Raw genomic sequence first — 27,349 nt, 5'->3', positions numbered from 1 at the left:
CAATACTTAATTTTTATTTTAGTGTCTTGATTTCCGCGGAACAATCAACCCATGCAGAATGCAAATTCTCAAAAGGAGCATAGCAGCCATAATAACAAAAAATAGAAGGCTTAATCGGCACTTATGGATTTCACAATAATAATCTGTAAGTTTATACAAATCGATTTCATCATAGCGCGATTATTTATTAGCTTTGCATCATGGTTGCGCGTGAAACATCTCTCGTTTATGATTCAGCCGCCATTCCGGCCAAATGGAATTTCCTAGCGTATCTCCGGCGATCCGTTAAGTCATCTCGCACGACTAATTAATTAATTATAATGGCAGCTTAGACCGGACAGCTTAGAACGCGTCTGTGGCTCACATTGATTTCGTAATTAACTCGGGTGTATCCCTGAGCGTCAATCAGTTCCGATTTGATACGATCGAAGGAGAAGCTATAGCTTACAAGGAGATACGCCTTCTAATAATACATGTCTCAATGCAAGTCCGTTTTATGGCTGCACATCTGCATAGTATCGCAGATGACTTGGTATCCCTTGGTCCCACGTGGCAGGTAAGTGAATACCCGTGTCGCGAACGCATACACTTGGCTGTGTTTCTTGATAAGAAAATCTTAAAGATTATCGAGATTCGTCGTTTATATTTCATTATTTATTATTTATATAAACGTGTGGACACGTTTTACAATATTTTCCCATCTACTGCTAATTTACTCGCAATCTCTTGCACATGATAGCTTTCAATTACATACAATATATCAATATTTCTTCATTTTTGCGAGTATTATACATTCCACGTTTTCCTATACGTATAAAATAGAGCAATAGAATATATTTTTTTTTACACAGTAAATATACATATAAATTTTTACTGAAATAACGTAAAAAAGCGCGTAATTCTTGTATTATAAGTATTCGATAATTTCGAATAGAATTACAAAGGATATATTTAAAAAGTACTAGAAACTGCAAAGATCTCGAGGGATTATAATTAAGTATAACTGTATCGGAAGTGCTGTAATGTCGACAACGTCGATGTCCTTTGAGAGGGAATGAAAGTAGCAGTTTGAAATAAGATCGCTACTGAGTAAATTTAATGAGAATATACAGCAAGAAGAAACGCGACAAGAAAGGGCAGGGTGATACATCGGGAGATGCAGAGAGGCACACTGAGCAATTATGAGCGCTAATTAATTCCACCGGTTTCGCCTAACCGTCGCGTGTCGTTAATTTACTTGGTATATAACGGTCGTAAATGGTATGCCATGTCGCGATCTCGTCCGGAGTTTCTGCTTATTTTATAATCATATTTCGCGATCTCATCAACGAAGTCCAGTTTTACATTTTTACATTTTTGTGCCGGTATAAAGTTTACTCGCGCTATTCTATGAAAGTATAATATTCAAACTAAGCCAGATCTTCGCAATGACGAAACTTTCTTTATCTTTCTTTCTTTTTCTCCGTCTCACTCTTTAGCGGAAAGTATATAAGACAGCATCTAGTATAATTAACAAAGACATGCATGATAAAGTTCTTTTTTTGGAAAAGAACGAAAGAAGACAACGCGATAACGAACATAATTAACGGAGACTAAACAAAGACACATGTTAATATTGAAGAGCAGATCATTTTTATAATTATTTATTATGCTGGTTCACATTTAACCGAAGATACATTAATCATTCTTTCATATCATTATTTATTTGCTTCTCACTGATCATCATCTCGCGGCGGCTTTACGTTATGTATCAATTATACAAAATATTTGACCGTAAACGTGATTTTACCATAAATCGAACAAGTAAATTCACGTCTACCAACACAATAGTTACTTTCTTGCTATTTTATGAGAAACCGAGGAGATAAATAGCATATATTGCGCGACGCGATTTATAATTTCAAAATAAAACATGAAGAAGGAATAGCGGCGAACGTATAATAAAGCGGACAGCGCGATTTGTTAAAAGGCAACTGATATTATTCTAGATAAGCACCGTCAGCTATATTTCCCAAGTGCTAAAAAATGACACTTAAACGAGCCATTATAAAACATCCACCGTACGTAATAAGCCATGTTTCACTAAAACCCGCTTTTCTTCTCTTTCGTACGTCCGACCTTGCACGAAGTACTCGCTCGCGAGTACTTTATTTGCAACGCATAATATCTTTTAGTCCTCCCACACGAGCGCTCGCTCAATGAAAACCGCACGAGATATACATTTCGCTGTTTAACTGCGTAATTTAATTATTCAGAGCGGTGTCTTATAAGCGTCCGCTTAAAAGAGACGGAAATACAGGCGAAAATAGAAAGGCAAAAATGAAAAAGCGCCCGACGACTCGAAATCTTTCGGAATAGTTGGCGCAGCTATATACGTGTCGGAATAGACGGATAATGCCGAAGCCTGAAACAAACACACCACACCGAAAATATCTGACTTGTTAATGAACCAAAACGTCAGTTTGCAACGCGGCGGCGGTGTTTTGCTCTCAAGCCATACCTCCCCCGCATGACAAACAGCCGCGGTTCGAGGGTTCTTCTATCCGAACGGAGCAACAACTTCGAACGGAGCGCATATTGTTAATCTTTCGCGCCGTGCACAGCGACCAACGGCGTTGCAGTTTCCAAGTGCAACTATTAATAAGGCGCGCTACGCGCCGTCGGACCGTAAACTATAATAAACCCGCTGGTAGCTAGGATGGCACAAATCCGGTACGAACATCCATGACGCGCGTGGGAGAGACCAGCGTACCATCTCGCGTTGCACCGGCAAAACTTGGCGCAATTGTATTAGGAGCCTCGGTGTCTATACATCCGCTGTACCACCGTTCGCGTTGCACGTTCCATTGTACACGTACACGCGGATAATACGCTCGAGCAAGGCGGCTTCCTTGTAACGGGAAGACGCAATTGCGGGGCCGACAAATTATGCATGCGATGAAAATCCCGTGTTTTCGCCCACCCTCGCCCTCGATCGTGTTCCCGCCGCTATACGCTATACTTTTCGCCTGGCACAATACACCCCGGCGGATGCGCTCCGCGATGACTCTCGTCGCGACGATTGACGGCTGAATGGGAGCGGACACGTGATAGCGCATTACGCGAAAGGCGCTTGAGCATCGCGTTTCGTCTGAAGCGCGCCAGTGTGTTCTTCCGGATAATCCCCCGGTGAGGGTTGAATTATAAACTCCGAGAGAACATCGTGACGTTCTATCGGATCTAAAATTAAATATATGTAGTCACGCAGACGTATACCCATTATTTTCTTTTACGGGGGCAAAAAAAATGATAGATATCGCACAATGAGAGATAGCGTTTATAACACGGTATACAATAGTCGATACTGTATAGCTTTGTATAAAACTGCCATTTCGGGCCGTGACGTAAAACATTTATCAAGTAAACCAATTCACTACGACGTGTAAGTGTACGCCATTCCGCGCGCGCCCTGGCGCGGATATCTAGAGGAGAGAAATAACTATCTCTATGGGCGCGCGCAGTCTGCTCGCGACAGCCTACAGCGCGAGGGGCTATATTTATTGAGATAAACGCGACGGATTGTACAGGTTCATAGCGCAGCATTATCGCCGGATTAGTGTACGTCTGGCGGCGTCAAAAATCGATATCGATTGGGACGGCCGACCAATACTATATCGTTTTGAATTCATCACGTACGGCAACGACATTAATTGCGCCGAGAATAGCTCCCGTATTGTCGGGCGCGACGAACGTTACGATGCCTCTGCTAAAATTTTATATTCCACTCCGTTGCCGGTATTCGAACTCTTCCTGCAATTAAGATATCCAATTTTTTTCAATAACAATTACTATTACAGTTATTTAATTGCAATTGATGTAAATGTTAACTGTTTAATTTAATTTATTAACTTAAATATTGATTTATTGACAATATTAATTTATTTTGTGTCAACTTATTTTGCAAAATAACGTTGAACGTATCAATTGAAAACACCGTTTCTTAAAAGGCGAAGAAAGAGCGTTCACAACAATGCACGTGACAACGATATACATTACGTGCATAATGGAACAAACTTTTGGCGCACGTAATGTATAATTAAAGAAAGAGTTTTCGCATGTGCATAATATACACTTGTCGGTTAACCGCCTTGCGTGCGCATTCCGAGAGAAGCTGCGCGACCACACACACCGCAGCTGTACATATAAATTAATTAATAAGATATCCTGTTCCGTTTTGTTTTCCTTCCGTGCAATACACGTCCCGTCCATTGCGCGGAAAGAAGATATCCCAGATGCAGTTTAATTACCGCAACGTACCTAGTATACACTTTGTTGCTTAATTTTCTGCGCTTACGGCTAAACTCCACGCAATTCAAATGGCTGGAAATTACATTCTTGGGATATTTTCCACCGAGGGTAAATTGAAATATTCGAAATTTCTGTCTCTCGTTAACAGAGCGGCATGTTCTTCGCGCATCTTAAATCTACGTTGTTGTCAAAATGAAAAAATCTTAACAATTATTACAGATACATCAATTATGAGAATAATTTATTTTAGATCAAATGAATGTACTGTCCATTAAATTCAAATTTCCTTGTATTTTGAAGTTTTTGAACATCCTGCGTAAAATTCCGCAAAATTAATACAATTTGTAGATTATTGTCAAAATTGTCAGAATTTTTTTAATATTCTAGAAAAAGTAACACGTGCATGTAATATTTGCATGAATAGGTTACGAAAAATTTTCTTATGAATGTAATATGCATAGAAAGTATCCAAGAGATGTGCAACGGGCAACATTTAGAAGTAATTAGAGAAGTGTAAAGAAAAAAGGTTTCACGGTATTTAGCACAAATTTCTTTTTACAGAATTTAAATAAAAACTTCTTGAATAATTCATAATTAGTGCATTCGTAATATATTATATCTAAAATCAATATAATTCACACTTTATTAATATGCGAGGAAACATCCAAAAGTTTCCGGAATTATTTTTTTTTTTTAAATATTAAAAGAGAGTGTACTTACAGGTCTGAAACTGTCTTTTCTCACACTTCAAGAAACACTATCTAAATTTTTCTACTGGAATGCCGTTAAGGGCTGCCAGCGATTCTCGTTGAACCTCGTCAATGTTAGCAAAACATCTCCCTTTAAGTTGCTGCTTCATTCGTGCGAATAAAAAGAAAGTCACAGGTCGAGTAAATAGGGCGCTGGGCGGGACACAGTTACTATTTTATTTTTAGCTAAAACTGCTAAACGCTCAAGGCCGTGTGGACCGGAGCATTGTCGTGATGCAGAAACCGATCACCACTTTTCCACTTTTCCACTTTTTTTCCACTTTTCCTCGCCCCTTGTGACTTCTTTTTATTCCCACGGAGCGGTAACTTAAAGAGAGGCGTTTTGCTGACATTAACGAGGTTCAACGAGAATCGCTGGTAGCCCTTAACAGCATTTCGGAAAAAGAATTTAGACAGTGTTTCCTGAAGTGGAGAAACACTGGCATTGTTGCATTAAGTCACACGGGGAGTACTTCGAAGGGGATTAAAGTTTCAGAGCTGTAAGTACACTTTAAATATTGTTTAAAAAATATTTCGGGAAACTTTTGGATACCCCCTCGTATACGTTCAATAAAAAATTTAAACTTACTCAAAAATAGCTAATATGATAAGAAAATTGTAATAAATAAAATAATGAATACGAACATATTAGAAATTGCTAAATTGTTAAATGTTACGCTTAAGTGCAAAAGTCTTATATTACAAACGTTATGGTAGAATAATATCTGTGACTTTGTTACTGTAATTCGTGAGAGAAAGTATAAAAAAGACCAACGAAAATACTTCAGACACCAGTTTCTATATTTGTACAACATGTAAAACGTCCATAACTTGACACACAAGTTTTGCGTTTACTCTTCAGCACGAGATTCCGCTTCGTGTAGCGTATAAAGATTTCAGATACCACTCTCCGTTACAAAACCCCGCTTCGATATCGATCGGCAATACACTTTCCTGTCGGATTGCATTTTCTCGCCGGTACCTCTCTGACGTCGGGAAATCACTGCGCCGGCGACTCTGGAAAAGGAATGATCGAGAATGCTTTAAATGCCCAGCGCATGTCGTAATCTGATTTGGAATGATTCCATTCTCTTGACCCGATACCCGAAGGGCGTGCAAAGTGGCCCGGAAGCGGGAACAGGGACCAGAAGGAAGACGCTCGTGGAGAGCACTCGTTTGGCAAGAGATAACAGCCTGTTCCACATAAATCTAAGTCGTGATCAGGAAATCGGCGCGAATATGCAGTCGAATGCAAAACGAGTGATGCTAGAAAATTATTCGACCGGAATAATGGGACAAAAATGGGATGTTCGAACAAACTCTACGTTTGAAAAATAGACGCGTATAATCCTGAACGCGTAATATAACGCACTGCAATTGTTATTTTTGTCTTCTCATAGATATGTCACTTTCTTCATATTATACGCCATACGCTATATTTACATGTTATATCCAGCAAGTTTATTCCGTCTAAATATGTCCAATAATTATGAATCATGTTTGATAAATTTCAATTCACACTGCAAAATGTAACTTTGATCATGCACGGAGAGAATTTTTTGTTATATTTTACCTTTAAATTCACTACAAACTTGGAACAACCAAGGAATTTTTATATAAAAATTACCAAGCAGATTGGTAAATTTTGAAAAATTATTGAAATTTCTTAGATATATTTTAGTAAAATTAATTAAACATATTTTATATTTTAATGTAATAAATATTAATATTTTTTATTATGGTGGATATTAATCAGAATAGCTCGCATAAAAATCTTGGTGGGACATGTTGTCCCACAACTACCATGATTTCAGGCTAAATTTTAAGAGAAAATTTTCTCCGTGTGAAGTAAAATTACATACTGAACATAAATTGTGGGGTGGAAAAATATTTATTTAACAAATAGATTTATCTCTCTTTCTCTCTCTCTCTCTCTCTCTCTCTCTCTCTCTCTCTCTCTCTCTCTCTCTCTCTCGCATACATTCACTCGCATATAACGGGCAAATAATTGGAGAATATAGAGAATATCGAAAAGTTACATCGAGATTATAATAATAACCGGAGGTGATTGAAAAGCGGTTAGCCCTTTAAACTCATTTCTAAATTTAGTAAAAATACACTATCCAACGCAGCGCACGTGGACGCGCATTGCCAATGCAAATTAATCCAGCATATATTATTTTCATAAAATCGAATGAACCAGCGCACCATGTATGGCTTGTCCGATAACAGATAATTAATATTTATTTGCTATATGTTGGAAAATGAGTATGCGCAGCAGGCGCGCAACGTACGCAAGATCAAATATTTTCCGTAGTGAAATTTATGCTGACACAAAAACCGCTTTTGTACACGTACGAATAACAATAAAAATTACAATAATAAAGAGATAATATTAATGAGCGTATTAAGTGCAGAACCAGGTAACTCCAACACTAATACGTACTACAATCAACCACGTTAATTTTTAACATTATTTAAATAAGAACTCAAAGTTCATTATACATTTTAATAACAGTAATAAAATGTTTAAGAAAATTGAACATTATTCAAGAAGAATAACAAATAAATTTTCGTATTCTTTTCAATATTATATAACTGTAATTATATGTTTCCGCATTATTATTTAATTTTTATAAATATTATAATGTAGATCCTTGCACCGAACATACGATGACTTGTGACAATTTACCGACCATAATTCAATGTACAGCGTGTGGCGAACCTTCCGCTTGCGCAATTTACATAGGTGATTGACATTTTCGTATGTCGCAGTGACTGCGCCCACCGCGAAAACTAACAAAAATGGCGCGTACTACGTGGCCATTCATTACAGTAACTCTATTATGTGGTACTAATATATCACCGGGCCCGGCTTATTTCGGCAACGGGAGCAAAAGGGACACCGCATTACCAGCGGCGCATATTCAAAGCGAATAATAACATTTTGGGCTGTCGTAATTTCGTCGGCGAATGCTTTCAAAATCGCCATTATCGCGCTAGTGAAACACAATTTATATGAGTTTATATCAGCTTCCTCTTCGCCGATTCGTATTCGAGCCATACATATTTACTAGCGGATCCCAACATGTCCGGTAATTACAATAACTTATATTTCAACGTATATCTCACATTTATAGCACAGAAGAGCGCCCGGCATGTGCGATATTTCCACATACGTAAACTAAATTTAATTTGTCGGTTTAAATTAATGATACATTGTTAAGATTTCAATTTTACTATAAAAACAAATGGAATTTCGATTCAAGCATTGTGCGCGAGGTTCAAGAGGAAAAAATGTGTGAAACATATAACAAATGAAGTACTAGCTCAACTCATTGTTATTATATCCCGATGAAATGTTCTTCCGAATAATCCTATTCATCGCGCGGCTTGCATTTGCGATGTATTTTGCTATATAACGAAAATCGTCGGAACGGAGGACGCATAATTTTACGTGCGCGTGGAGTACGTTTAATCCATTTTCATAAACGACATACCGAAAATACGCGCCTCTCGCGCGCGATAACAATACCGATAATTTTCATTGAAATGCTGAGCTGAATGAGCATGATTGCGAAGTGTGTGTGTGTGTGTGTACGCCAGCGTAAACGTGGGAAATCGAGGGGAAAACGCGCCGGAGAAACGTCGTGAGGTCAGCGTAAAAAAAAGAAGAAGAAAAAGTGAAAAATGATTTATATTTTGCGGAAAAGTCAACGTTACGGTATGTAGATGTTTTTCTCGTTTCGCGAATATATGGATTTCGTCAGGAACTTTTTGTTCGACCTAGGACGTAGGACGTGAACGAGTATTCGAGAATACTCAGACATGCTCACGATGCATATCCCTGCCGAAGAGATATCTGAAACTCGGGGATCCTGTCCCAGTTCTGCGAAGGAACGGTCCAGCTTCGCACAATGAACAACGATCGATTGACGGACTTCTTCTCTTCCGAAACTTTTGCCGCGGCAGCAGCTGCGATCGCGCTTTGACAACTTCCGAACGATACTCAGGGTCTTCCGCCATCTCGTTCCATTTACAAAAGATACGTCGATACGCCGTCCAATCGTTACCGCTGTAACGTTTTGTGATATATTTTATTTTACGTATATTCGCGTACATATCCTACTCCTAGAATCGCAACGTGCATCTACATTCAGCGAAAAAAACACAGGCAAACAGGAACGGAAACAAAACGACAAGTACGCGGGTAAAAAATTTAATGAAAAAAAAAACCCGCTCTTGCGGATGGAAACACACATTTTCACCACGGTCCTCGCAAATATCAAATATTCGTCCGTGAAATCCCTGAGACACACGAAGCAATTCCGAGGTATGATTTTATGGGGCTCAGCATTTCCCTTGAATCTCAACTAACTCTCGGATTTTAACTCTTAGATCCGAGAAAGGTATAGGGATCGATCAGTATGAAATGGGTATAGGATTATCCGCGGTGATATAATGAGCGCCGCGGCTTTATCTCTTCCTTCCGCATCCAATCTTTTTTTCTACGGTCCCTCGGAATCCGCGCAAGTGAAATGAAATTATAAGTTCAAAGGCAACTTTATTGACTCTATTAACTGTTTCATCATCATATGCTCCATCTACTAACTCGACCTTAAAAAATCCATACAGCGTATTTCGTAAAAATTACACGGTAATAACGAATTTGAATTTTGCAATTGTATAATTTTATCTTTCAAATCTTCAATAATGTTAAATATTTTGGTAACGATATGTCCAAATTAGTAAAATTAGAAGTAAGTGAAAGATAAAATCTTATTAATGTAAAACCTATTAGAACATTTCCCCCCCCCATTTTTTTTATTACTTCTCAGAGCAAAATCATACAGATAATACAACATCAATGGTTTGTTAATATAAAATACTATCATTGTCAGACGTAATAACATATTATTCGCAACAACGATATACGGGCGTCCGCGAATACGGTTATCGAAATCTAAGCACATTTAACCGTGTGTTCGCGAAACATTCGATGCCACTTCCACCCTGGCATATACAAAATTTCGCAGTGCGGGAAATTCAATGAGCCTCGAGCAAACGTTACCGGCTCCATAACGACGTATTCGGGGAAATAACTGCCTCCCCCGTACGTTTCGCCTTAGAAAATATCTCCCGAGTTTATTGTTCGCGCGTTTACGTTGCGCGGAAGGCAGTGCAATGTAGGAAAAATCACGCGAGTGCCCATTCCCACGGATTAATCTTTTTTTGCGCGTCGATCGTGTATGGCGATCACCAACGGAGTATTATACGGAAACAGTAGTTCCCCAAATCGCTTCAGCTGGATTTGATACAGCTAGATTTAGACCGACAGACTCGATGCCCTCAATCACTGTTATAATGTTTACGCCAGGAGCCATTCTCATATTTCATGATCTACTCGCTACTCTAATCTAATCAAGCGCGCAATACTATCATACTGTTATATATTCACCGTGTAATGTTCGAATCAGAATCAAGTGCCTCGCAGACGAGGTATTCAATGCGAGAGTTTGCGATACAATCGCTTAAAACTTGTAGTTAACGCATTGTGTACGCATTGTATTCAACAAACAATGTATTCCAAAATCTCGTAACATTTCTGCACAATTATACATGAATGACTTATACGACTTTAATTCAGATCCGACTGAAAGCACGCAGTTTTCTCTTCGCGGAACGACGCGATTTTCCGTGGAGGCGGATTTTTATCGTCCACTTTTGCGGATCGAATCATCGCCTGGAAATGGAAACTTGCACTTTAACTTGGTCCCGCGTTCTATCGAATACGTGGATACGTGGAGGAGGACGGGGAGAATACGAGAATTCTCATTATCTTAATACCTCGTGCCGCCGCTGCCGAGAGGGTAGTGGTCGAAGTACGCCCCAGCGAAATTACATAGGGGCTAACGTTGAAGCTACCGGCAAAACGTGATGAAACAAAGGTAAATCTCGTCTTCGAGTAAGACTAGGTTAGACAGAACTATGACGGAGGTCGGAGGATTACCTGATTACCTCCGCACGTTTGTACTTACCTGACGTAGACTTTACAGTTTCTGAACATGCGAAAGCACAGACGATCGAGCTTCGTCTCAAGTGCTGACACGATTAATTAGACACTCGTATGTAGAATACCGTTAGATAATTAAACAATAAAATTAATTGTGTGCACGAAGTAAGCACGTATAATAATTATAATTAACAGGAAGAGAAGTTAAATTTTCTTCAAAGTTAAAGATATCATTAGCTGTAATGTTTAATTATTTCATAAATTATGAATTGTAACTTAAATAAGCAAGATAAAATTATATGTTTAGCGTTTAAAAGCAACAGAGACCGAGGAGAAGCAAGGAGAAAGAGTATGAATAAAATGACACGAGAAAGATAATATTGCAGTTATTCGAATGCAAGATTGGATCACTAATTTTGTATCAATTTAATTAAGCAACAATTGCGTTTCAAAGTCTCCTTTCTCGCATAATTAGTAATCCAATCAGTTTAATGCAGACTAATGAGAGGATAATATTATGATAGGATTAATGCTCCGCCAGAATTCCATTGTACTGAAGCTACCGCTTTTGTTGAATATTGATAATCACCTCATGTTTGATTGCTACTCAACAGATACATTTTATCCGCTCAATATACATTCATGCATTGTAATGGCATACTACCTAATCCTGTAATATTATTATTAAAAGCTGAAGTTACAGCGTCTTGACAGTAATATTTTAACATTTTGAATAACAGAAATACCGCCTCTTCTCGAACATGCGCTGCTGGAAAATGGTAGCGAGTAGAATTGACTAAGAGAAATTAATTAAAAGGAAATACGTGAACAATGTAGAGATGCGAGAGTTCGTTATCTAAGAGAGTTATTGAGAGTTTTCTTCATAAATTTTCTGCAGCAGGTCGACAAATTACTGGGCTGACGACGATAAGTAACGCGAGAAGTTTCAAAATTAGGTGTCTCAGATCCTCGAGTACCGGCCAACTTCGCGAAGACTTCAAAACGAATACCCAAATGAAAACCTGACATCCGTGCCACGAAAAGTCTGAGTTTTCTTTCGAGACAAACTGCAGACTTCGAAAGTAGCGCACGAATGAAATGTTGACATTCATATAGTTCGTGAACGAAATATCTTGCGCCGCAAATCCTCTATAGACTGTAAGACGCGATACATATATTTGAACGCGCTCCCGGAATATGGCCAATTTTATTTGCTACTGATTCTGTTTTAAGAGTCATTGCGGATTTAAATCTAAAACTGCATCATGCTAAAAACTGAAAATATTTGCGTACCTTAATTGCGCGTGTCTGAAACACGCGGGTCGATAGCGAACCTAGAGAGCTGGACATAAAATAGCAAAAACAATGCAGTCGGAGGAGAGAAAAGCGTAAGAAAGTGCATAAGTTTATCGCCGAGAACTCGGGTTTTTTCGCAACGCTGAAAACTCCCGAGTGAAAAGATTCAAAAATGTCGGGGACCAAATTTATATAAACGCGAGGAACCAGGTCGTTATTTCGAGGAAAATTTCTGGAATAAATATTTCCATCGATTCACAAGCCTGTCTCCTCTCCTTTCCACATGCCGCTTCGCCGTAAACTCGTTTCCACTTTCGGCTATGCGCGAAGGAACGTCAAAAGTCGGCGAATAACTGAAGGGATTTCAAAATTCGGAGCAAAACGCCGTTGTCGGCCGACGCGACGGCCAATTGGAGCCGACTGGCAGGATCCAGCAAATTGAGTCGATCGGCTGTGTACTCGAATAGAAATATAATGAAGACATGTATTGTTATGTCAGAGGTCGCATGAAATAAAACATTTCAATTTTCAATAATGCTTTTCTGCAATTTTTTATTTTAGATGCAAACGTGTATTAGTATAAATTTATTTTATTGCACAATGATTATTAATAAATACTTTAGTTTTAATGAAATAAAATGTGTAATGGTTGGATATATATCAGTTGGATATATTATGCGAATTTCAATTAAAGTTATGTAGATTTTAATAATAACTACACTTCTTATTTCGATGATAATTAATTTAATATTTCTCGTGAAAAAAACTGAGAGATAATTTTTCCTTAGCATAAATGTCGAGATTTGAATAGTTCAGAGCCATGAGCTATGTGTACCGAATAAGAGAAGAAGGAATTCTGACTAATTTCACTTCAGGACTGCAAGTAGATAATACCTTAGCCTAATTCTTCAGATAATTGCACGCGAACTTAATTGTAAGTGACTGGCTTGAAAGAGGCATAGTTACTCTAAAATGTTTAATGCGGAAACTTTAAAAACTGCAAAACAGAACTAACTTATTCATATAATTTCTGAACAAAAAAAAGAACCTCGCTCGTGTGCATCCATTACCGAACGTTCTAAATGCGCGGGTGTTATACATATATCTACCTGAAAATAATTAGCTGCAAAATAGAGGAAAATAACGATATTTGGGATATTACTGTATACGACAAAGCTCCGGCTACACGGCGTACGGTATATAACGTGTTTTATTCGCAATATTCCGCAATTCCGGAAAATTGATAACGCGCGAGATGAGACATTCTTGTGCATTTTGAGCAAGTCGCATGCTAAACATTATTGACACACGTACCTAACTAGAGTGGCGCGTTCGCAGATGATAATATATTCCAATGGCTACCAGCGCCTGGCGCTTCGCTAAACAAGCCCGTAGTAAATAAAGCCTCACTGTTATCGCGTCACGACGTTTCCCCATATTTCCCTTCGTCGCCGTCTCTCGCGCGTCTCTCTCACCGTTCAATAAATCGGAGCTGATTCCCGGTCCCCCTAGCAGATATGTGCAAATAAGCCGAATCTCTCCGATGCGTCCCCTCGGGTTTATCGGTGGCGGCAAAGTGACTTAACCGGCGGACATTAATTGGCTAAACTTTATCAGGTGGAAAAAGCCAATCGACCAACACGACACCAACGGCCGCTCTCTCGCCACATTTGCACCAACTGTCGTGTAATTCTCGCGTTTTCTCGTCCCAATTCACTCGCACTATCCAGATCCTCGATTCCCCTCTCCCGGCGGACGGACTTCACGTTCGCGTTTCCCTCTGCTTTTCCCTCTACCCGTAGAGCCGGCAGAGCAACAAATTCGTTGTGTGTACCGTCGCCTCTCCGCCGATATCGTTTTGCAGCACTCACCATTTTATTTTTATCCGCCACCGGCGCGATATCCTTTCACTACTGGCGAAACAGACGCCGATGCGTTCGGCAAATATCGGGTGCTTTACATTACAATCTTGGCAAATAAGAGCCGCCGTCGACACTCTGCGGCCGAGCGAATATTGAATATCGGGCAAGATACACTTGCTTCTTTTTTTGCGCACCACCGCGGGCTACGAATTGTGGCTGTTTTTTTTTACACGGTTTAGCAATATTCACCTGCAACACCATTGTACGTGATTTCTGATTAAAAACATAAGCTGCAAGTGTTAGAATAACAAAGCCATACGAAAACTTATCGTCGTAATTATTTGCGGATCAATTTGTGGTAACGCTAATTGCTATTTAAACCTATGTTTATCGATTTGTCCATTCCGCGCGTTGATCTTTATTTCAAATGTGTAAGTTATTTAGTTAACACAAAGCGTTCTCGCAAAACCTAGTCGTGACGAATATTGCTCAGGAATCACAGTGCCGCGATTACTTTTTGCAGCATGCAGTTGCATTACATATTGCAACAGATATGTCGAGTTTATTGCGAGAAGCATTTTCAATGGGATATATCCTAGCAGGAGAACTTGTTACGAATGATCGATTGCACGCAATACCTACGAGGGTCCCACCGGTGCAATATTTAGAATTTCAAATTTGTGGTTGCACTTACCCGTCAGACGACTTGTCAAACAAATTCGAAATATGCTACGTGTATCGTACGTCCCCCTTCTGCATACTTAGCGTATTTATCAGATATCATGGTTGCGCGTTTCGGCTGCTGATTTTAAAGCTTGATTAATTAGCCTGCGACTGGATCGTAAAAACGATCTTGCGCAAATAAAAAGGAGTGACTCCTGAATGATTATTTATTTTATCTAGGAGAAGATACGAAGAAAACAAGAATGCCGAGATGGCGCAAGGGTCCTGTCTAGCAGGAGTCATTAATTCCGAACTCAACGCAACACTTGACGTGTTACGCATTAATTCTCTTAGCTGTACTTATATATTATTTGTCCTATAAGTTGCTGCACGTAAATTATATCGGGGCGCGGGAGGGGGGGGAGGATAGTTCACAACAAATCCCGGAATACAGAGCGATAAATCACATTGATCCACGACGATATTTATCGCTATGCGCGCGGCATTAATCGGATTCTTCGAATCTAGACATGCACTCTCATTAAACCGAACACGCCCGGCAGCTGTGTCGACCAAGTCTGTCTCGGGGGAAGCTGTTTCTAAGACCGGACGATTAGTCAGGATAACCTTCGAGAGGAATTAATTAAACGCACGGCTCTCTCCCGCGCGGAGAAACGCGGCGGGAACAAATAACAATTCGTCACTCTCGCTAATCTCGCCATGATCAATCCCATCAATCGGCGCGTCTCTTTCGCTCCTCGCGAGCTCGTCCCCGTCATACATCAGCTTCTTCGCAGACACATCGAGAAAATAACGTATCGATTGAATCGTCCCCCCCCTCCTTCCCCTGCTCTCCCTCGGGCTAACTGGCAGTCAACGAATGGTTAACTTACCGTCGAGCACTGTCCTGGCGAGTCAGATTTATGACGAAATCCTCGTCGTGTGCGTGCGCGCGTAGAAATGTGCGCGATCCGCGATCCGCGCATTGGGATTGCTTCGCAACGAGATGAACGGCGCGCGAGCCGGACCACGAGTTTTCATCGCCTGCGTTTGATAGGGTTTATTGACGAGAGGAGGCCGAAATCCAACGCTATGCCGGGGGGGACATCACAGGCGAGGCCGTGCCCGACGCAAGAGAGAGAATCAATTTTCGCGCCCAATTTTCCCGTTTCCGAGCGAACCCACGGGACCGAATTATTTACTCGGAATCGACTGTAAGCATTTGGCGCAACGAATATGTAACTCTAAACTCGCGACTTCAAGGAATTACATTCTGATCATCGCGATTCTTGCTGATTGTGAGATAAATCTTGCGTAACAGTCATTAAACCGAAAACTTTTTCCGATCACATACGTCGTGTAAATTGCCGCAAAAAGTGGTCTAAAACGAATATCAAAAAATAAAAGAGCCAAAACTCTGTGCCTATTGCATATAAGGTTGCAAAGGCGTGTCGCAAAAATTGATTTTGTATTGACGGTTTTACAATAGCTCAGATGATAGATGAAAGAATTAGGGGACAAAGGATTTTTTGTATAAACCCAGAAAGTACCTACACGTGAAGAAGTGGCTCCAATCGAATTCGTTAGGGAAAAATGGATTCCAAATTCGTCAAAGAAACTGTAGATGAAAGCGCGGCGTTCCAAAGATACTTTTCGTAGCATAGCCCGATTATATACATGCCTATGTGTTATATATTATACAAATTTTACATATATTAGAGTTAACTAGAAATAAAAAATATACCTAGTACATTTTTAAAAATGTAATAATATTTATTACATTTTAAAGAATATTATTACAAACTTACATTCGTCAATTTTTTAGTTATTTTCGTAATTTTTTCGCTGCAATATTTTTTCACGCACAACTATCACTGTCGAGTCTCGGCCATTATTGAGATAGAGACGCGCCAATATGAGTAAAAATAATTTAACAATCTGTCGTGGATGTATTTATTAATATACGTATTTTCGCATCTGATTATACTTTTGTAATTGGTCTCCACTATAATTGCATGTTTTTGCAATTTAACTTGAATCATTGTTAGGTACGTTAGCTTACTTGTTTTCGCATTGTTTTACCCATAGCCTTCGTGTTTCCGAAACTTGTTTTAAATCCGGATCTTAATGCACAAAACGCGCTCCACGAAAAAGCGGAAAAAGTTTCGCCCTTACTACGTAGTCGTCTTATTGTTAATCCGCGGAATCTATTCCCCATTTCCCCAATCTTACTTTCTCCTTTATTTTCTAGAAACTTCGATCTAAACTTTGCAAATTTCTACAGTTTTCACGGTCAATACAATCAACCGACAAACAAACGGATGCGAATATCATGAAGATTTATCGTGCGTGAGGCACAATGTGGGATCAACCGAATTCTTTCGCGTTACGATCTTTTAAGCCTAACGCGGGGTTATATCTTGCCAGATACGTTACATCCCGATTTAATCGTATAACATTGCAGAAGAGAATAGCAGCTCGCCTTATTTTGCCTGTATGTACCTTGTTTGGAAGATACCTGCAGTCTAAGCAGAATTATCTAACATCTCAACCTCCTGCACCTAATATCACGACTGGAACAGCAGCGTGCGTTAACCTGGCGCAAAGTTGTTTCTGTCGCTCGTCTGTGTACTTTAGACTTCCATCTCTCCCAAGCATAGGGTAAACTCGGGTAAGATGGTCATAGAAGAAAGATGGCCAACCTATGTTCTTTTAATCTAGCTCGCCATGAAACATCGAATGAACGTGTGTTGACCATCTTTCCTCTATGGCCATCTTACCCGAGTTTACCCTGCAACGTCCAAAATAGTTAAGAACAAGCAGAGAAGTAATCAAGAATCACGTTAAATAGCGATATTATAACGTAATATTTTAACGCTAAGTTAATTTTGATAATAAGTTCGACCGAGCCTGCCTTTTAAATAAAATTATGAATAAAATCGATTGCGTTGCTGAACTTTATGTATCCCAACGACCATAAACAGATCGGAGCTAATCCGCGATAGTCGGACACGCAGAAAATTCGCTTAGATCTCGACTTCGTTATTAGTATTCCTGAAGAGGTTGTGTAATCTCCCGATAACCGTTAAGGCCGTCTTATAGGGTGATAGCGGGTAAACGATGAGATGGTTTCGCTTGCTCCGCGTTTCGCAGCATTATGGGTACTTATTGCGGTGAACGCCTAAGAAATCGCCGTACGAAGCCGTGTAAGCTCGATTCTACAGCGTCATGCACCTATCCTCTCTCTCTCTCTCTCTTCTTTTTCCTTAGCATACGTTCGACGCTGCTGTTGCCGGAATAAACCGTAATTCACCCCTTGAGCACGAGCGATATTTAAGGAACGTTTTAACGCTCGAACGTAGATCGCCGGCCGCCGCGAAAAGGGATATTGGAAAGGACACACCTGCGCGAAGCGGTTAACGTCTCATTTACTGCTATACTACCGCCAGTCTCTCCTGGTTCAGATATCGTATCATATAAAAGCGACAGATGAATGGAATCGATGGAACAAATGGATCTCTGGAAAAAAGTGTTAACGATACGATTCCATAATTAGAACTAAAAACTTGATCAATATTTTAATATCAAAATGTGGAAGAATAATCTCTCTTAATTTCAATTTATTCTGTTGTATTTTATTTTTATCAAGATTTATCCATTTTATTTCTCTTAAAATATTGTAGGTCTTTCTTGCACACATAAAATCTTTTTTTTATTTTCACAAAAAAGTGTTATCTCTCCTCTCTTTTTCTCTCTCCCCTCCCTCTCTTTCTTTTCCTTCTCCTTGTCTCTTATTCCCCCTCTCAATTCCCTTCTCATATTTTATTTTATATTAAACATAATTGAAATGACCGTAAATAATTTACCTGTTGACTTACAACTATTTAAAGATCAATTATTATTTATTGCTCTAAGAAAATTCTATTAAGAGATTAAAAACTTTAAAATAGAAAAATGAAAAAATATTAAACACATTTTTATATTAATCTATACATCGTATGTTATTTTTGTCGAATTGATAAATGTACTATGACAGTTCGAGCAAATAGTAGCAACTGACGCATTTGGGAGGGCTATCGCGAAGATCGATTTCACGCCCGAATCTGATGCGCGCGACACTTTCTCGACAAAGTAGACGATCGCATCGCGCAGCATACAAAATACAGTATCAGTTGACTTGGCTTTCCCATCTAAATTCCGTAGCTTCTCGGACGACGTGCGAAGAAGAAAGACAGATCGCGGTATTTCGACGACAGTGTTCCCCAAGACGCGACAGCCACGCGCTTTCATCGTCACAAAGCCATTTCTCTCTAGGGGCGTCTTTGTATTCGGAGAACACGTATCAGATTATCGGGAGCAACGTGACCGATCGGATCCACTAGGATCAATTAGTGTCAAAGCGAACGAATCGGGACGGATCGGAGAATCCGCTCATTGTCTGTGAATTAAAGGAAATAACGGATCTGTTTTAGTAATGCGATTATCGGATATTTATTTCTTTGGATAAAATAATAAATGAGTAACGAATCACCGATATTCATTGTCCTCTTGATGGAGGAAGTAATCGCGAGATGAGATTTGGCTATGCGGCGTGTGGATTGCATTATTTAGATTGTAGCGATTATATTGTCACCACGCTCGTGTCAGATACATGTTTCGTATTTACTTGGACGTATATGCATTCACATGCTTGTCAGCACATATACCCATTGACTACATGTACGTATGATGATTGTGGATCAGCTAGCGAAAATACAGTACAGTTGAGTAAAGCGTTGGTTTCTTATCGTATAGGTACCTAAATTCTGAATTGCAAATATTCTTTCTTTTTTTTCTATTTTATTAAGGTTTGTTTTATCTCTTAATAGAATTTTCTGAGGGCAATAAATAATCGCTCTTAAATATGGTTAATATAAGTAATCAACAAGAAAATTATTTTCAGTCGTTTCAAATTTGCTGTGTCTATCTCTGTAGAAAATATTTTGCGTTAAAGAGAAAGATCTCTCGAATAGATAATACGCGGCCGATCTATAACGAACGAGAATCGAGAACGCAGACACGGTCACACACAGATACACACATGTAAATTTCACGGACGCGATTAAACTCGGAATTTTATGAGTGATCGATTTTCTTTTTCATTTTATTGCTTGCCATTACCAAACCCGCTAAAAGATTACCACGGGATGAATATTCGCTCTCCGCGTTATATTAAAATGACATATACTTATTAAACGTGCGACGTCGTAACGGTCGGTGCACGTATTCCAACGTACACGCACATTGGTGACTTGCTGAGCAAGCAATCAGAACACGTATCGAAACACGACCAAACACACATTCAACGAGCCGAACCGGCGAGCGGCGCAACGGTAGAACGTCAACACATATCGCTTCAAAAGCGCGTAGGCTTGATACGTAGGCACACACAGACACAGAGATATCGATTATTGACGAACGCAACAGAAAACGCGCCTGTTAATTGGAGAAGTAATTTCGAAAGGGTCGCGATATATTGAGCGGGGCGGGCTGAATTAAAGCGCAATTTATCGTATAAGCTGTACCGCCGGCTGTCAATGGCAACTCTTCAACCGCACATTCGTCGTTGTGTATCGACAAGATACACATATTTCTTTTTCTTTTTCTTCATTGCAATATCACGCTGGCTGTAAATGCAAAATCACGCTATACGGCATTCCGTGCCGCGTGCCTCGCGTTAATAATATAATTTATACGCGAGAAAGAAGTAAATTGCGACGTTTATTCCTGTCGAGTCAATCGTCGAGTTTCCACAATTTCTCGGGCGCGCCGTATAAAAGAGACGCATCTCTTCGTTAAAGCGGCAGTTATTGACTCGCCTTGAGTCGCGCGCGGCCGGGGCTCAATTACACTGAATCGCCGGTTTAATTACGTCGAAAGCTGGCGCGACGGAAATTATCCGCGCGCACCTACGAGATCGGTTATTGCTCAAAAGACCGAGCTCTAAAGAGTCTCAAGTTACTCCAGCGTCCGCGAGTCGAGGACGATATTAATGGTCGAAGTTCGTGCTCTCCGTTCGTCGGACAGAACGAGGCTCGGCACAATCGGCGGACTCGCCGAGTGCGATAACATCGAGAGATCCGTGAATAGAAGAATAACAAAGTCGTCGACGGATCGCGAAGCGATTATCTCCGCGTAACTTTCGTTCGCAGGCGGATGTTTGGAAACGCGGAGGGAGAAAATGTCTTTTCGGCGATAATGTTCGATATAAAGTTTATCCTGCGCCTGCAGGATTTTACTTCGCAGGCACGATTTCTGTCTCGAGTATCGCGCGACAGCGATATTTATCGCGAGTAATATGTGTGTGCCTGCGAGCATTATATTTTTTATTTCAAAGCGCTGGTTCAACTTGCTATAGGATAGCCGTGGGTTACCTACGAGGTAGGAATTATATTTCAACGAGGCGCGTAACACACCGCGCTCGCGGAGAGACACTATTTTCCTAATTTCTTTTTATTAAAAAAAAAAAAAAAACAGTACCACACGTGCGAAAGATGTGCATCTGAAAATCGCGCAATTCCCGATTTTTATCTCGTTCGCGGATCTTTTTGGAAATAAACGGCGATTTTCACTGCTTCGAACAGGCGTACCCTCTTCAAACGTTCGTTACACTTTAATCCGTAGCTTGCACAATGGCGATAACGCGAAACGCGGAAGATTCATGCCCAAAGCGCTTACGTTCGGATCAATAGTTACCAAAGAGACGATTGTTCCATTGTCCAAAATGTTTTTTAACTGCTTTCGTTCGATTTTTTGACAAGCGCTCATGTGTATGCGCGCGCGCGCATGTGTGCGCGCGTATGTGCCGCTATATATTGCGCTGATTATCGAACAGATCCGACAACCGCCGTGTCGGCTCGTTTCGAGTATGCGTTAATGCCAAAACCGGCGAGCCTAACCCGCAAGCCAGTCGAGAAATTGCGCCGATGCAATTAAGCTAACCACCATAATCGGCCCCGAATATTCGCGCCGATGTCGAGGCGGACACGTACTTCGATTAGCTGTACTCTCGGCGGAAACGTTCGACGTCAAACCGTTCGATCGGCCGACAAAGTGCGTCGTGCACGCGAACAAATAACGCTCGGTACGAAACATCGACTACGAGAGAGCAAAGATTACAATTATTGAGACGGAGAGCCGTCATGGTAAACTCGACGAATTGTCTTGGATTGATCAACAAATCGCTGCGCGGAATTACGTTTAACAATCAGAGAGCGATTTGTATTTCCGGGGGCCCTCGACACACAGACGAGTTCCATTAGCGTCAAAAGGGGAACGATATGGGTCGCGTAGAATAAATTAAAAAAAAAAGTATTTGAAACTTAATTTCGTCAATGCAATCTGATTTGCTGCACGAGCAATGAAACTGGATAAAGGCGATTTTAACGACAATTCAATATTAATTGACTGGAAAGATATTATCGCTTTTTAGCCCGCGTATTGGAATAATCCCTTTAGATGATCCCTTTTAAATCCCTTGAATACATTTCACTAGGATAGTCTATACTTACGCATGTCATTTAAAATAGAAGAGCTTTTATCCCTAAAAAAAAACGTGCATAAATAATAGCAACGTTTTGAAAGAGAAGATAACGTTGAAATATTTTTTTCGAGGAATACATTACAAGAGATACATACAAATGTAAAATTGAAAAAAAAAACAGTCACACATGTGACATTGCCGTAAACATTTTATATGTTAACGCCGTGATTTGTGTGGGAACGGTTTACGCTGTGTATGCATCTCGGCCTCGCGCGATCAATCGATCGCAAATGTTGCCCGTGTCTCTCGTGTAATAAAGGCATTATTTTTTCAGAACTGAAAAGTGTCGTTGCTGTATCGCGCACAGAGAGCACACAGTCCCTTTGCTCCATGGCGTGAATAAAAAAGCGCGGGCACATGCGATATCGTGCGCCATTCTACGAGCCAACAAAGCTTCAATAAATTTAAACGCGTGTCCCTGTGTGTAGCCGCATCTCTCGCGCGCGAGTGTATGTACACGTACCGATGATATTCGAGTGTAACTGCACAAGGGCATACGGCATTACACCCGCGTATTTCTATTCAGCTAAATAACCAACATTCATAAAAAATCAACATTTTTCTTATTTGTAATTTTCTTTTATGAGTGTATTTTTGCGATGGTTTTTTTGCCGCGTCACGAGTCAGATCTTTATTCATCGCGGGACTCATCCGTGATACAATCACGTATTTAGATAAAAGTTTAAAACTCTGCTGTGAAGTAATTTAAAAAAATAAATAATTTACTGTACAAAATGTCGTATAGCTCGATTTACTGTTACTCAACGTTTCAGATGCAAAAATTCCTGGTTTACGTTGAAGTAATATGATCCGGGAAAAGCTTGCGTTAGCATATAAGCTTACAAACATTTACATTTACGCGTTAGCCTGATAATACATTTCCTTGGCATTCGTGATATCTTTACGGGGTAGTTTAGTACCTCACCGGTCTTCACCTACATCGTAAAATGGCTCTCGTATTTTTTAAATAAAACGTCCGCGATCGTTAAACTGTCGACTTATTTTTCCGTCTTAGAGTCGCCCCATTCCGTCCGGGTCTGCATAGTCATTGGCGAAATTGGGTTCACACACACACACACACACACACACACACCCCGACCGTTTGGGAAAATAAGTATCTTCACGAAAACGAGAGAGGACGAGTTTTGAATTAATGGATAGTCCCATTCCTTCGCAGGTATATATTACAAATTTTTAAGAGTGTGCCAAATTGACCCATTAACCGATTCATATCGGCAGCGATCCACGTAGCCAACCAAAATCCATTATCACACATTATATGAATTGTTTTTCAGGGAAACGAACATTTTATCTCTTAAATATAAGAATCGATCAAAAAGTTTCCGTTTGAAGTTGATAATATCAGATATTTAAAAATAATTTTTAGGCATTAAAGTAAATGTACCAATGCCGGGACACTTAAGACCTATGTCTGAACACCTTTATCATTTTAGTTTTTAAATAAGTGTAATGCAAATTAAAACCAAAAATAAAAATATAATACAAGAAAAATAATTTTATCTTTGATTCTTTGATTTTAATTCGCGTTATAACTTATTTAAGGATTAAAATGACAAAAATGTCCAGACATAGGTACGTGTCTAGACATTTACCTTAAGACAACCGTTCCATTGACGAGCAAAGTTGAAGATACTCTTGTGCTACAAGTCTGTTGCGTACAAAAATTCAATACAGACTGGTTGACGTCATCGTCCGATGGTACCTACGTTCTTTCAGTGTCTTTTTCAGCGGACCGAAGAAGTGAAAATCGCAAGGAGAGAGATCTAAACTGTAAGGAGGGTGCTGTAGGGTCTCCCACTTAAGGGCTTGCAATTTGTCCTTTACGACCATGGTAACGTGAGGGCACACGTTGTCGCGCAGTAAGATTATCTCTTTATTGAGGTTGCCCGAGACATTTATTTTTAATGGCACGCAAACGTTTTCGCAATATCGTGCTGCTGACACCTTCGGTCCGCTCTGACAACGGACTTCCACAACGGCATCTTCAACCTTGTTCGTCAATGAACGGTTATTGTCTTAACGTCTACGGAAATTACTTTTAATATCTTCAAATTATCTGAACTTACCGCGTCTCCGAACTTTTTGATCATGCGTTATATAAGATCCAACACAATTATGAGTTGATATTAAAAATATTAATTGATTCGCTCAACACATTTTATTTCTTACGATCCGCAATGTAACTTTGCGAATCTATCGCGATATTTCCGCTGCTTTAATCGTCACGCTCTTTACGATAAACTTTTCACTGGCACGTACGCGCGCGTATCTACGCAAGAGCACGCCAAATGTCTGAATTACGAGGGCTCTCGCACGGACGCGTGGACGAGGCGCGAGAAGAAAAGGGAAAATAAAATAACGCGATTAAAATTTAAAATGCTCTCGCGTGTCCGGCGCGCGGTCGAGCGAAAGTTTTAACGCTCGCGACACACAAGCGCGAAGCGGCGTTTCCTGTCCTTCTCCTCGCGCGGGACGGAGAACTCGCGAAAGAGATCTACGACAGTCGCGGCCGAATCCGGGGAATTAGGGGACTCTCTCGCGCAGAGCGTGGAGATGCGAGAAACATTTAGAGTAATATTCGTAAGTTACCGGGGGGAGGAATGCGAGAGTGCGGCATGAATCAGATACGCATGGACATTCCCGAAAGAAAGAACGCCGAGCGCTGAGCGCGACGGCGAATTAAAAATTAAATGTGCGATTTTCGCGGCAATTCCGCACGTTTAATTCGACGGGCGAGCGGAAACAACGCGGGATAACGCGGCAAAAAAATGACGACCTCCGCCACCGAGAATTAATCTTGCGCGCTGGGAAATATTTTTTGGCGCGCGAACGTCAGACAGAACCAGATTTAATGTCGGGAAAGTTTCGGGAGCGATTTATCCCGACGATGCAACGGTTCGAATTTCCTCGGCCGGAAATCATGCCGTGCGTGCAAGTAGTGCGACAGGTTCGCTAGGTGTCGGACAACACTCCACTTCCCCCGCGTATGTCGGCCCCCTTGCTCGAGCGAATATCACGAGTAACCCACGACTTTTTTCGCCTGCCTTGATTTACAAAACATCGTAATCAAATTTGCCAGGCGAATTCGACGTTACACAATCCACGTAATACGCGGCGTACACGGGGAAACTCGTTCAACTCTCGTTCATCAATTAACAAACCGTATGACGCCGGATTTTTCGGAACAAAGGGGGAATTTCTGTCGGGCCCGTGATTTGTTCTTCGAGAACGAAACCGTTGCGAATTAGATTATCGGTGTTCAATCATTCCATTTGGTAACGCAGCGCGCCAGCTTCCTGTATCTAGCGCGTAACACACGTTTGTCGAGATATAGACGCGTATCTCTAAATTTTTGAAAACACCATTCCATTACGAATTCCACGTTATATGGAACAATACGGGAATTAATGCTTTACTGACGAGCAGCTTATTAAAAAGCTTAAGTGTTAGTACATAGAACAGTTTGCCTGTAGTCAGCCTTAAGCCGCGAGCATTAAAATGCACCGCGTGCATTGAAACTTCACAATTTCGGTTAATCTCATTGTTACCTTCACGTGCAAGCGCTTTCGCGTGTCGCCTAAATCATTCTGCGGATTTACGGACGACCGCGATCAAGACAGAGAGAAATATTTTCTGAAGAATTAACTCTCCTCGAGACCGGGGAGTATCTCGTGCGCGAAACAAACGAATCTGCGGAAACGGAAGTGGCGAACGAATCCCGCGCGCGTATACAAACAAAAAGTACCTACCATTTCTCTGACTTCTGAAGGAAAAAAAAGGGACGCATCGGTGGTGTTAAATGGCCGCGCTTACTTCTCTTTGTTTTTTTTTTCTTTTTTGCCGTTGCAGCTCTTCGGTTTTTCGCCCCGCGCCGCCCTAAAGACGCGAACGTAAGAAAACGCGCTAACGACATTTTCGACTTTCGTCCAAAGTGTATCTCGCCCCTATCGCCCATCGCGATCGTTAGTCGGACAATCGTTTGCGGGGGAGAACGTCTGGCTCCCGCGGGCGGCACGCAGCTCGTAAATTAAGGGCCCGGGGATGCCATTGCCAGCCAGCACGAGCTAAATCTGCGAGGAACGATCGTAAACCACGCCGCAATATCACGTTACGTAGCAGGCACGCGGTGGCGATGCGTGATTGGAGTGAACCCCGGTGAATCGGGGATAAATCTGCGGCAAAGTAATTCGACGGCGGCTTACACCCGGCAACGGATCGCGTTACAACCGCGATGTAGATCAATCTAAGCGCAACGACAAATCTTGAGCCTCGCCCAAAGAGAGCCGAGAACCTGCAAGCGGATATATGCGGAGATTTCCAACCGAATTTTATAGAATCGTGTATCACGAACCGTCCGAGGGAAATCCAACGTATCGATATGCAATTTTAATTTGCGATCTTCTGATGATAATATATTCGCATCAGTCTTGTAAAGATTAAAACCAATTGTACTTTTTGAGAAATCACGGTAGAAAAAACAGAACTGATCGGAATACATCAAGATTAATTGCAATTTTTTATCTTTTAGATAAAAATCAGTTTCTTAAGTTTTGCGTATACCGGAGAAAAAGACAGATTAAGAGACAAACAGAAGACGGATCTCTCTCGCGTACGTGCCATTGAGCGTTGCAGAGAATAGTCGATCGAAATTCTAGGATTAACTCGTACTGTGTCAGGACAATGGACCTGGTAAGGGCGTCACCGGCAAATCTCCGAACGTCACGACTATCTGAGACAAACGGTTTACAGAAGGCACCGGCAATGTTAATGTTAAAGTACAGCCGATCCGGCCTTCCATTTGCTTCCCGTTGCAAGCTCAGCAAAAGATTCGCTCTATCTGGCGCCGTAAAAAAAAAAAATAGCCCGATCGTAAAAA

At 40.7% G+C, this 27,349-nt stretch overlaps 1 protein-coding gene across 1 annotated transcript in view; it reads left to right on the top strand.

The window, feature by feature from the left end:
• The window catches only part of LOC143895956 (uncharacterized), a 130,187-nt gene that overhangs the window by 86,248 nt on the left and 16,590 nt on the right, over positions 1–27,349 (top strand). The window contains exon 7 of the transcript XR_013256509.1: positions 23–145. The gene's annotated coding sequence lies outside the window, so the exon portion shown is untranslated. The remainder of the gene's footprint in view (positions 1–22; positions 146–27,349) is intronic.

This window comes from Temnothorax americanus, unplaced genomic scaffold, assembly GCF_048541705.1.
Source record: "Temnothorax americanus isolate GAGA-0224 unplaced genomic scaffold, ASM4854170v1 Scaffold17, whole genome shotgun sequence".
In the NCBI taxonomy this organism is placed as follows: domain Eukaryota; kingdom Metazoa; phylum Arthropoda; class Insecta; order Hymenoptera; family Formicidae; genus Temnothorax; species Temnothorax americanus.
This window is presented reverse-complemented; position numbering and strand designations above follow the sequence as displayed.